Here is a 12,205-nt window from a genome sequence, read left to right as displayed (position 1 = left end):
GGCTAACCCACCTAGCCTGCAAATCCCTGGACACTATGAGTAATTTAGCATGGCCAATCCACCTAACCTCACATCATTGGGCTGTGGGAGGACATCAGAGCACAAATGGGCATCTCCTTCAGAGATCACCATTCATATCAAACTACTTCACTGGGAGAAAGTGAGGACTGCAGATGCTGGAGATCAGAGCTGAAAAATGTGTTGCTGGAAAAGCGCAGCAGGTCAGGCAGCATCCGAGGAGCAGGAGAATCGACGTTTCGGGCATAAGCCCTACTTCGCTGCTAGTTAATTACATTGACAAAGGATTTACTTTTGTAATGTAGGTAAATAGTTTGCACATAAGCGAGATCCTCCAATTGCTGATGGGCTGAATGGCCTCCTACTGAATGATCATTACATGTTTCCAAACACGCATGAGATTAACGTCCTGGAATAAACTAGTTGGTCCAGGATGAGAACCTGAGGGGCAACTGAAATTTGAAGGCAGTTAAGTTGGCAACTGGAACTACAAAGATGCTAGATTAGATTAGATTACTTACAGTGTGGAAACAGGCCCTTCAGCCCAACAAGTCCATACCGACCCGCCGAAGCGCAACCCACCCATACATCTACCCCTTACCTAACACTACGGGCAATTTAGCATGGCCAATTCACCTGACCTGCACATCTTTGGACTGTGGGAGGAAACCGGAGCACCCGGAGGAAACCCACGCAGACACGGGGAGAACGTGCAAACTCCACACAGTCAGTCGCCTGAGGCGGGAACTGAACCCGGATCTCTGGCGCTGTGAGACAGCAGTGCTAACCACAGTGCCACCGTGCCGCCCACAAATGAGATCATCTGCTAGGGAGACTAGCAAGTGAGGTAGCTCAGTCAAGTGTGTTAATTTGAATAAAGGCGGGGGATAGCAGATGTTTACAAAATTTATTTAATGATTTAGGGGATGAAAGTGAATGTACAGTAGCCAGGTGGGAGGATGACACAAAGAGTCTGCAGAGGGATATAGACAGATTAAGTGAATGGCAAAAAACTTGTCAGATGGAATTTAATGTGAGGTTATGCAGTTTGGGAGAAAGAATGGAGGAACTGAATATTATTTAAACAGAGAAAGATTGCAGAGAGTTCTGGAACATGAATTGCAACAAATAACTACAGGGTGACCCCATATCCACAAGTTGTGTTTCGAGGAGGTGAAGAAGGCAGACAGATTAGATTCCCTACAGTGTGGAAACAGGCCCTTCGACCCAACAAGTCCACTCCGACCCTCCGAAGAGCAACCCACCCAGATCCATTCCCCTACGTTTACCCCTGACTAATGCACCTAACACTATGGGCAATTTAGCATGGCCAATTCACCTGACCTGCACATCTTTGGACTGTGGGAGGAAACCAGAGCAGACATGAGGAGAATGTGCAAACTCCACACAGAGAGTCGCCCGAGGTAGGAATTGAACCCGGGTCCCTGGTGCTGTGAGGCAGCAGTGCTAACCACTGAGCCACCGTGCCACCACATTGAATGGGGCCATGATCTCATTGAATGGTAGAGCAGACATTGAATAGCCAACTTCTACTCCTACATCTTATGGTTTCACGGTTTTATCTCAAGGAAGATAATATTGCCATTGAGGGAATGCCACAAAGGTTCCCCAGGTTCGTCCCCAGGATGGCAGGACTTTCCTAAGAAGAAGGATTAGACAAATTGCACTTGTATTCTCTAGAACTTTAAAGAATGAAAGGTGATCTCCTGAAACCTACAAAATACTTAAAGGGCTGGACAGGGTAGATGTAGATAAGATGTTTCCCCTGGTTTGGGAATCCAGAACCCAGTGACACAATTTATGCTGTGGTTCTGTTCGCCGAGCTGGAAGTTTTTGTTGCAAACGTTTCGTCCCCTGTCTAGGTGACATCCTCAGTGCTTGGGAGCCTCCTGTGAAGCGCTTCTGTGGTGTTTCCTCCGGCATTTATAGTGGCCTGTCCCTGCCGCTTCCGGTTGTCAGTTTCAGCTGTCCACTCTAGTGGCCGGTATATTGGGTCCAGGTCTATGTGTTTGTTGATGGAGTTTGTGGATGAGTGCCATGCTTCTAGGAATTCCCTGGCTGTTCTTTGTTTGGCTTGCCCTATAATGGTAGTGTTGTCCCAGTCGAATTCATGTTGCTTGTCGTCTGTGTGTGTGGCTACTAAGGATAGCTGGTCATCCACAAACTCCATCAACAAACACATTGACCTGGACACAATATACCGGCCACTACAGCGGACAGCTGAAACTGACAACCGGAAGCAGCAGGGACAGGCCACTATAAATGCTGGAGGAAACACCACAGAAGCGCTTCACAGGAGGTTCCCAAGCACTGAGGATGTCACCTAGACAGGGGACGAAACGTTTGCAACAAAAACTTCCAGCTCGGCGAACAGAACCACAGCAACGAGCACCCGAGCTACAAATCTTCTCACAAACTTTGAACACAATTTATAACTAAACAGGATGCTGTGCAGATGAGGACAATTTTATGTTACTAAGAGGGTGGTGAATCGTTGGAGTTCTGTACACCAGAGGGCTGTGGAAGATTAGTCTTTCAATAAGATTAGAGATTGTGATGTTGAATCACGATTACATGTCCCTTAAATCTTGTGAAGAACAGTTACATGCTTATCTTTTATTTAATCGGTAAATTCAAATCATGATCATGCTACAATTGTAATGTTTGGCATGGAACTTGCTATGCCCAATTTGGTTGCTGCATTTCTCTCATTACAACATCTACACTTCAGAGAGACTTGATTGTTTGAAAAATGCTTTGTTGCATACTGAGGTCCTAAAAAGGAGTTAGAGATGGAAGCCTTTGTTTTCTTTAATTCATTTTCTGGTGATAAGCCCATAACTTTTTTCAGATGTCTGTAAAACTTGATGCACACCCTCTAACTCAAAATGTCATGTTCCTACAGCAAGGATAAAGCAGGATGTCCTTTACACGGTTATTATTCTAAGATGCATTGTTCCTGTGTTTTTTTGTCATTCACTCATAGGATGTGGGCATTGTTGTCTCGGCCAGCATTTACTGCCCATCCCTAATTGCTGTGGGTCTGGAGTCACATACAGGCCAGACCAGGTAAAGACAGCAATTTCATTCTCTAAAGGTCATTAATGAACCAGGTAGTTTTCCAACAATCAACAATTGTTTCGTGGTTATTATTAGGCTCTTAATTTGTTTATTATCCAATCCTCTCTTGAATTAAGAGCATCCCTCAGTCTGGTGAGAGAAAGAATCGGTATTGATGATATCTCTTGCATGAGTATGTGGGTGGAACTTCACCAGTACACTGTTACCTTCATCCCACTTCAACAGCTGATAGAACTTAGATTTAAAAGAAAATTCTGGAATTGAAAGCCAGTCTGAGTAATGGTAACCATCAGGCTATCATATCGAAATTTTGAGGTCGGAGATCATGTTGTGGCTATAGACGATATTGGATTATTGCAATTCTGGTCTCCCTCCTTTAGGAACGATGTTGTGAAACTAGAAACTTCAGAAAAAAGTTATGAGGATGTTGCCAGGGTTGGAGGTTTTGAGCTATGGGGAGAGATTGAATAGGCTGGAGCTATTTTCCCTGGGGCGTCGAAGGCTGGAGGGTGACCTTATAGAGGTTTATATCATCATGAGAGGCATGGATAGGGTAATTAGGCAAGGAATTTTCCCTGAGGTGGGGGAGTCCAAAACTAAAAGGCATAGGTTTAAGGAGATGGGGAAAGATAAAAATGAGACTTCAGGGGCAACCTTTTTATGCAGTTGGTGGTGCCAGAAGGAATGAGCTGCCAGAAGAAATGATGGAGGCTGGTACAATTTCAACATGTAAAACGTATCTGGATGTGTATATGAGTAGGAAAGGTTTAAAGAGATATGGGCCAAATGCTGGCAAATGAAACTAGATTTATTTCGGATATCTGGTTGGCATGAATGAGTTGGATCGAAGGGATTGTTTTTGTGTTGTACATCTCTATGACTCTACCAATTGTGATGAAAAGCCTATCTGTTTCCCGAATGTCCTTTGGGGAAGAAAATCTGCCATCTTTACCTCCATATGACTCCAGACCAGCATAACATGATTGATTCTAAACTGCCCTCTGTTTTTGTCCCAGCAAACAATTCAGATCAAAGGCAAATTGGGTGGACGGCTAATACAGGCCTTATCTCACATTCCATGTAAGAGTACACAGAATATAGGAAATGTATATGCAACTGGTTATATATTGTAGCGAAGGGTTGTTGTGGCACAATGGCAGTGTCCCAGTCTCTGAACAAGAAGGCCAAGGTTTAAGCCCATTTGTTCCAGAGGTGGATCCTAATAGGTTGATTATAAATATCGATGTATTGTAGGAAGGACGGACCTAAACATTTAAGCAAGCTGAGTAGAGTGCAGGGTCATAGCTCCTTGAAAGTGGAGTCACAGATAGATAGGATAGTGAAGAAGGCGTTTGGAATGCTTTCCTTTATTAGTCAGAATATTGAGTACAGGAGTTGGGAGGTCATGTTGCAGCTGTACAGGACATTGGTTAGGCCACATTTGGAATACTGGGTGCAATTCTGGTTTCCTTCCTATCGGAAAGATGTTGTGAAACTTGAAAGGGTTCAGAAAAGATTTACAAGATTGTTGCCAGGATTGGAGGATTTGAGCTACAGGGAGAGACTGAACAGGCTGGGGCTGTTTTCCCTGGAGCATCAGAGGCTGAGGGGTGACCTTATAGAGGTTTATAAAATCATGAGGGGCATGGATAGAATAAATAGACAAAGTCTTTTCTCTGGGGTCGGGGAGTCCAGAACTAGAGGGTATAAGTTGAGGGTGAGAGGGGAAAGATATAAAAGAGACCTAAGGGGCAACTTTTTCAGGCAGAGGGTGGTATGTGTACGGAATGAGGTGCCAGAGGAAGTAGTGGAGGTGAGTACAATTGCAACATTTAAAAGGCATCTGGATGGGAATATGAATAGGAAGGGTTTGGAGGGATATGGGCTAGGTGCTGGCAGGTGGGACTAGATTGGATTGGGATATCTGGTCAGCATGGACGGGTTGGACCGAAGGGTCTGTTTCCATGCTGTACATCTCTATGACTCTATGACTCTATGGTATGATGAAAAGATCATACTCTATTGAGAATGAATATCATCAGGAATTAATTATCCGTGGTAAATGAAAATCTTGGTCAACAGATAAGGAAAATAGTTAGACCATTGACCATTATAAATAGAAACAGGAGTAGGTCGTTCGGCCCCACATACCTGCTCCACTATTCAATAGGATCATGGCTGATTTTTCACGTCCACTTCCTTTCTGTTTAACCCTTAATTCGTGTACTGATCAAGAATCTATCTATCTCAGCTTTAAATATATACAAGGACTCTCCTGCCTAATTGGCAAGGAGCTCTAAAGACTCTGAACCCTCTGAGAAAGGAAATTCCTCCTCATCTCAGTCTTAAATTGACACCCTTTAATTCTGAGACTATACCCGCTGGTCCTGGACTCTTCCATGTAGGGAAAAATCCTCTCTGCATCTACCCTGTGAAGCCCCTTCACAATCCTCTATAATTCAATGAGATCATCTGTCATTTCTCTAAACTCCAGTGAGTGGAGTCCTAATCTATTTAGCCTTTGATCAGAAGACAATCCCTTTATGCCAGGAATCATTCTAGTGAGCTGCCTCTGAACTGCTCCCAATGAAATGATATCTTTTCTTAAGTAAGAGGGTCAAAACTGCTCACAGCACTCCAGATGTGGTCTCACCAGCACCTTGTACAGTGTGATAAGAGTTCCCTAATTGTATACACCAACTCCCTTGAAATAAGGTTTGAAACGTACGGTGCGGGAAAAAAGCACAGCAGGTCAGGCAGCATCAGGAATTCCCGAAACGTTGACTCTCCCACTCCTCGGATGCTGCCTGACCTGCTGTGCTTTTCCAGTGCCAAACTTTTTGACTCTGACTCTCTAGTATCTCCATTCCTCACTGTCCCTTAAAATCAGGGCCAAACTTCCAATAGCCTTCCTGATTTCCTGTTGCACTTGTGTGCTAGCTTTCTGTGTTCCGTGCAAGTCCCGTTGTGATGTAACTTTCTGCAATTTCTCTCCATTTAAATACTATTTCTTTCATTCCCTCTTCCACATGTTTGCTTTATATCACCTTTAACATCATCGTCACTAGTATTACAGAATTTCTTCAAGGGTTAGGTGATAAGGCTGATAAATTTGTCAAACATGTTTCCCATCAAACACACTTTGTCTTTGTATGGATTTGTGTGAGGAAAATCATGGCTCACAAATTTGATTGAGTTTTTGTAAGGAAGTTACGAAAAGGATTCATAATTGCAGAGCAGTTGACATTGTTTATTTGGATTTTAATAAAGCGTTTGCGAAGGTTCCGCATGGTAGTCTAATTAGTAAAGTTAGGTCACATGAGATTCAGGCTGAGCTTGCCAATTGGATACAGAATTGGCTTAATGGCAGGAGACAGAGAGTGGTGGTGGAGGGATGCTTTTCAGACTGGAGACCTGTCACCAATGGTGTTTGACAGAGATCTGGGTCCTCTTTTGTTTGAAATGTCTGTAATTGATTTGGGTGCAAATAAAGCAGGCATTGTTACTAAGTTTGCAGATGACACCAAAATTGGTGATAAAGTAGACAGTGAAGGTTTTCTAAGATTACAAAAGGATCTTGATCAAATGGGTCAATTTACTGAAAAATGGCAGATGGAGTTCAATCTCGATAAATGTGAGGTATTGCATTTTGGTACAACAAACAAGGCTAGGGCTGATACAATTAATGATAGGGCCTTGGGTAGTGTTTGGAACATTACCTCGGGGTGCATATTCAAAGTTCTTTGAAGTTTGTGTCACATATAGACAGGGTGGTTAAAAAGACATTTGGCACGCTTATCCTCATTGCTCAGTCCTTTGAATATAGGAGCTGGGAAGTCATGTTGAGGTTGTACAGGACATTGGTGAGGCCTCCTCTGGAATACTGTGTCCGGTTCTGGTCACCCAGTTTTACGAAGGATATTATTAAGTTAGAGAGGGTTCAGAAGAGATTTACCAGGGCGTTGGTATGGAAGGTTTGAGTTATAAAGAAAGGCTGGATAGTCTGGGACGTTTTTTTACTGGAACATAGAAGTTGAGAGGTGACCTTATAGAAGTTTCTAAAATAATGAGAGGTATAGATAGAGTAATGGTGGTTTTCTTTTCCATAGAATGGAGGATTTCCCTCGGGGGCACATTTTTAAGGTGGGAGGGGGGAGCTTTAAAAAAGACATGAGAGGTAACTTCTTTTATACAGAAGGTAGTTCGCACTTGGAATGAATATCCAGAGGAAGTGATGGATGTGGGTACGATAACAATGTTTAAAAGACATTTAGATGAGTACATGTTCCACAATGTAGGGATTCTATAAGATAAGAAAGGTTTGGAGGGATATGGGCCAGGAGCAGGCAGGTGGGACTAGTTTAGTTTGGGATTATGGTCAGCATGGACTGGTTGGACTGAAGGGTCTGTTTCTGTGCTGTATGACTCTATGTCCTCCTACATTGAGTTAGCCAACACAAAGCTCAGGTTAGAGTAGTGCTGGAAAAGCACAGCAGGTCAGGCAACATCCGAGGAGCAAGAAAATCGACATTTCAGGCAAAAGCCCTTCATCAGTTTCCTGCTCCACAGATACTGCCTTGCTGTGCTTTTCCAGCACCACTCTCATCTTGACTCTCGTCTCCAGCATCTGCAGTACCCACTTTTACCTAGCACAAAGTTCAGTGGTCTTTAGCTGGGAGCTGAATGCAAGTAATGAGAATGTTTGGGAACCCCTTCCTTAACCTGTTTTAATTAGTTATGCATCAACTACAGCAATGAAGGAAGTGTAGCAATTGATGGGGGCAATAATTAGTAGGATGTGCTGTCCAGGTATTCGTCAATGCATTCAGCAAGAAAATGTACTGTCTGAAAAATCATTGCAAATTTTAATGTCCTTAAAAAAATTCCACTTATGTTTATTATAATACAAAAAAGCAGATACACATAAAATACATGTGGAAAAGGTGGGATTTTGTTTCTCATGGTGAAACCAGGGTTTTTGAACATGGTGGTGTGAAAGAAGGTTGAGAAGTGCTGCTCTGAAGCACATGAAACATGAATCAAATATTTCAAACACTATACCTACCCACTCACCCTCTGTAGGTTAACAGGAAGAATCTTTGTCTTTCCCCTTTCAACAAATTTTATAATATTGGGCAAAAGAAACTATAAAAAAGGAATGAAGATTTCTTGTGGTGAGTTTTTATGTAGTCTGGAATGCACAGTCTGGGAAGGCTGCAGAAGAAATTTCAAGGGAACCTTCAATAAGGAATTAAATATGTATTTGTAAAGGAGCTTCAACAAAAGAACCAAGGAGTGACATGAATTAGATAGGTATAGAAAATAGGAGAAAATCAGGACAGTAGATGCTGGAGATTACAATTGAAAAGCACAGCCGGTCAGGCAGCATCTGAAGAGCAGGAGAATCAATGTTTCGGGCATAAGCCGTTCATCAGGAATTTGGGTGGAGGGAAGGGGGCTGTGCGATAAATAGGAGGGTGGGGGTGAGGCTGGAGATGAGGTAGCTGGGAAGGCGATAGGTAGATGCAAGTGGAGGGTGATGGCGATAGGTTGGAGGGCAGGGTGAAGCGGATAGGTGGAAAGGTAGATGGACAGGTAGGACAGTTCAAGAGGGCGGTGCTGAGTTGGAGGGTTAGATCTGGGATGAGGTGGGGGGAGGGACATGAGGAAACTGGTGAAGTTGATTTTGATCTTGTGTGGTTGGAGAATCCCAAGGCAGAAGATGAGGCATTTTTTTGTCCAGGAATTGGGTGGCATGGATTTGGTGGTGGTGGAGACCCAGGACTTGCATGTCCTTGCCAGAGTTGGAAGAGGGTTTGAAGTGGTCGGCCACAGGATGATGGGGTTGTTTGGTCTGTGTGTCTCAGCAATGTTCCCTGAAACATCCCGCGAGTTGGCATCCTGTCTCCTGTAGAGGAGACCACATCAAGAGCAATGGACACAGCAAATGAGGTGGGTTTGAAGTAGATGTCCGTGCTGAGTCAGTTGTCGGAGATGGAGACGGAGTGGTGCAGGAAGAGGGGAGGGTGGTGTCTGAATTGGTACAGGTGAACTCAAGGTCAGGGTAGAAGGTGTTTGTAAAGTTGATGAACTGTTCAACTTCCTTGTGGGAGCATAAGGTGATGTCAATACAGTCATCAATGTAGCGGAGAATGATGTCAGTGTAACTGCAGAGGATGGATTGTGCCACGTATCCAATGAAGAGGCAGACATAGCTGGGGCCCATGTGGGTGCCCTTTTGGTCTGGAGAAATGGGAGGATTTGAAAGAGAAGTTGTTGAGGGTGAGGACCAGTTCAGCCAATCAAATGAATGTGTCGGTGGAGGGGTACTAGTTGGGACGGAGAGAGAGGAAGAAACGGAGGGCTTGGAGGCCTTCATCATGGCGGATGGATGTGTACAGGGACTGGATGTCCATGGTGAAGATGAGGCATTGAGAGCAGGGGAAACGAAAGTCATGGAGGAGGTGGAGGGTGTGGGTGGTGTCCCGAATGTACGTGGTACAGAAAATAATCAAGAAAGCTAATGGAGTGCTGGTCTTTATATCCAGAGAACTGGAGCATAGTGACACAAATGTTTTGATACAGTTACACTTGGAGCCTTGTGAACAAGTCTGGGGACACGAGAAAGGATTTTATTTGCCTTGGAGAGAATACAATGTAGGTTTCCAAGAATGTTACCTGGACTTCAGGGGTTAAGTTATGGGGAGAAATTACACAAATTAGCCTGTTTCTTCCAGAGTATAGAAGGGTAAGGGTGGTCTGATCGAAGTCTTCAAGATATTAACAGGAAAAGACATGCTGGATAAAGATAAACTATTTCATTTGGTTGAAGATTTCAGAACTGTGGGGCATAGTCTGAGAATTAGGGCCAGACAGTTCAGGAGAAATGTTCGGGTGCACTTCTATACGCAAGGGCTTGTGGATATTTGGAAATCTCTTTCACAAGCAGCAGTTACCGCTGGGTGAATTGATAATTGTAAATCCAAGAAAGATACCTTTTGTTAAGCAAATGTATTGAAGGTCATGGGCCAAAGGCTAGTGTATGGATTAAGGCCACAGATCAGCCATGATCTCATTGATTGGTGGAACAGGCTCCGGGCTGAATGAGAATCGACATTTCGGGTAAATAACCTTCATCAGGAATGAGGGTCTGATAAATGGCTTTTGCCCGAAATGTTGATTCTCCTGCTCCTCGGATGCTGCCTGACCTGCTGTGCTTTTCCAGCACCACTCTAATCTTGACTCTGATCCCAGCATCTGCAGCACCCACTTCTGTCCAGGGACTGAATGGCCTACTCCTATTCCTATGATTCCCTGGATTACTCAAACAAACTTCACCACAGCAAGAAAGAAAGTGGGGACTGCAGATGCTGGAGATCGGAGTCGAGAGTGTGGTGCTGGAAAAGCACAGCAGGTCAGGCAACATCTGAGGAGCAGGAGAGTTGATGTTTCGGGCATTAGCCCTACATCAGGAATGTTCATCACCACAATAAGCTATGTGGCCATCATATTGCTGTGTGCAGGAGGTTGACTGCCATCTTTCCCACACTACAACCATGACTACACTTGGTAAAATACTTCACCATGCTGTAAGCTGCTTTGGCACATCCTAAAACTGTGAGAAGTCTTACACAAATGGAAGGCTTTCTTTACTTCTTCTACCAAAGAGCCATCAAATATATCGTCAGCCAAATGGCTTCTTTCTGTCCTGTGTAGCACTTACAAGAAAGCTCTCTGCAGCATAGGGTTTGTCAGAATGGTATCCCCCTTCTTAAGACTGTAAGATTTACGCACTATTCGTCAGCGTTATTTATCCAGTTGCACATTTAACAAAACTTTTCTCAGAAAAATCTGAGGATTTGGTATCCCTTTTCTGATAGAGGAACCTTTTTTGCACATTATTTTCACATTCTGAAACTGTCCATTTTAATTAATGTTTCAACTTAATAATTATAAAACATCATTACTTAATCTTGGGATTTAATACCATCCTTTTATTTATATCAAACACATCTGCATTTAACTTGATATATCTTTTCTACATATTCACTACGCATTCAAGTAGTTTCAGTTTTTTTTCTCTCCACATTTTCCATCTTCACAGCTTCATGTCAGCCTCCCTGTTGCTGAGACACATTTTGCAATTATTCCTTTTTTCATCCAACGTTGTGAGGTCAAACCTGACACCATTCTGATTGCTGTTTCGCCCGTGCTGTCTAATCTCTGCATTTCCCTCAACCTAACTGAATTCCAGAACAACGTTCCATCTTCCTTTGTACAGCTTGAAACACGTTGCATTAATATTCTGCGTGATATTGATGGGTTCGCTTCTTGTCCCTTGAAAGATCATCACAAGTACTCCACATGGTCTTGTAATCATTAAAATCAGCCATAATTAGAAAGCTCCTGTTCTCCTTGACAACTGAAGCCATTGTAATCTTTTTACCAGTAATGATTGTCAGCTAAACATAGCATCGAACAGAGGGGCTCAAAGGAACACAAGTGTTCGAACGTTGTTACCAGACTCGTCCTACCTACTGCCAACATTTTGTCAAAATGAAGTTATTAACCGAGTTTGCCCTGACTCACACAGGCTCTGTGTGGAGGTGGGCATGCAGCATAAATACATCAATCCTCACTGCTCTGGGCCTCCTCAATGAACTGCAGGAGTCAAATCTGAGCAATTCTCCACAGAAAGATTTGAAGTGCTAATTTGTCCTTCTTATATATGATGACAGTTGTTTTCAAAGGTAAAAATAGAGCCACCTTAATACTACACCCTCTTTAGAGAGGGATGACTGGTGGTGGTTTAGCCTGAGGGTCGCCACACCTCAGGGGAGGGATGAGATTGAGAAAGAGAAACCTTCATGACAACCCCAGCCAGTGTGGGAATAAACCCATGCTGTGGGTATGACTTGGCTGTTGTCCAGCCAACTGAGCTAACCAAACCCCTTCGCTGCTTTCTGTAGTGATGTGTGATGTCAGGTTAGTTTGGAGGGTATTTTTGATCCACAATTAAAGAACAATTACACCTAGAAAGCAGTACGGGAGAGCAAGTGCATGGGGCTGGTGATACAGCTTGGTC

This window comes from Chiloscyllium plagiosum, unplaced genomic scaffold (assembly GCF_037043375.1).
Source record: "Chiloscyllium plagiosum isolate Xiang-an unplaced genomic scaffold, Cpla_swu_hap1 HiC_scaffold_20, whole genome shotgun sequence".
NCBI classification, from domain to species: Eukaryota; Metazoa; Chordata; class Chondrichthyes; order Orectolobiformes; family Hemiscylliidae; genus Chiloscyllium; species Chiloscyllium plagiosum.
This window is presented reverse-complemented; position numbering follows the sequence as displayed.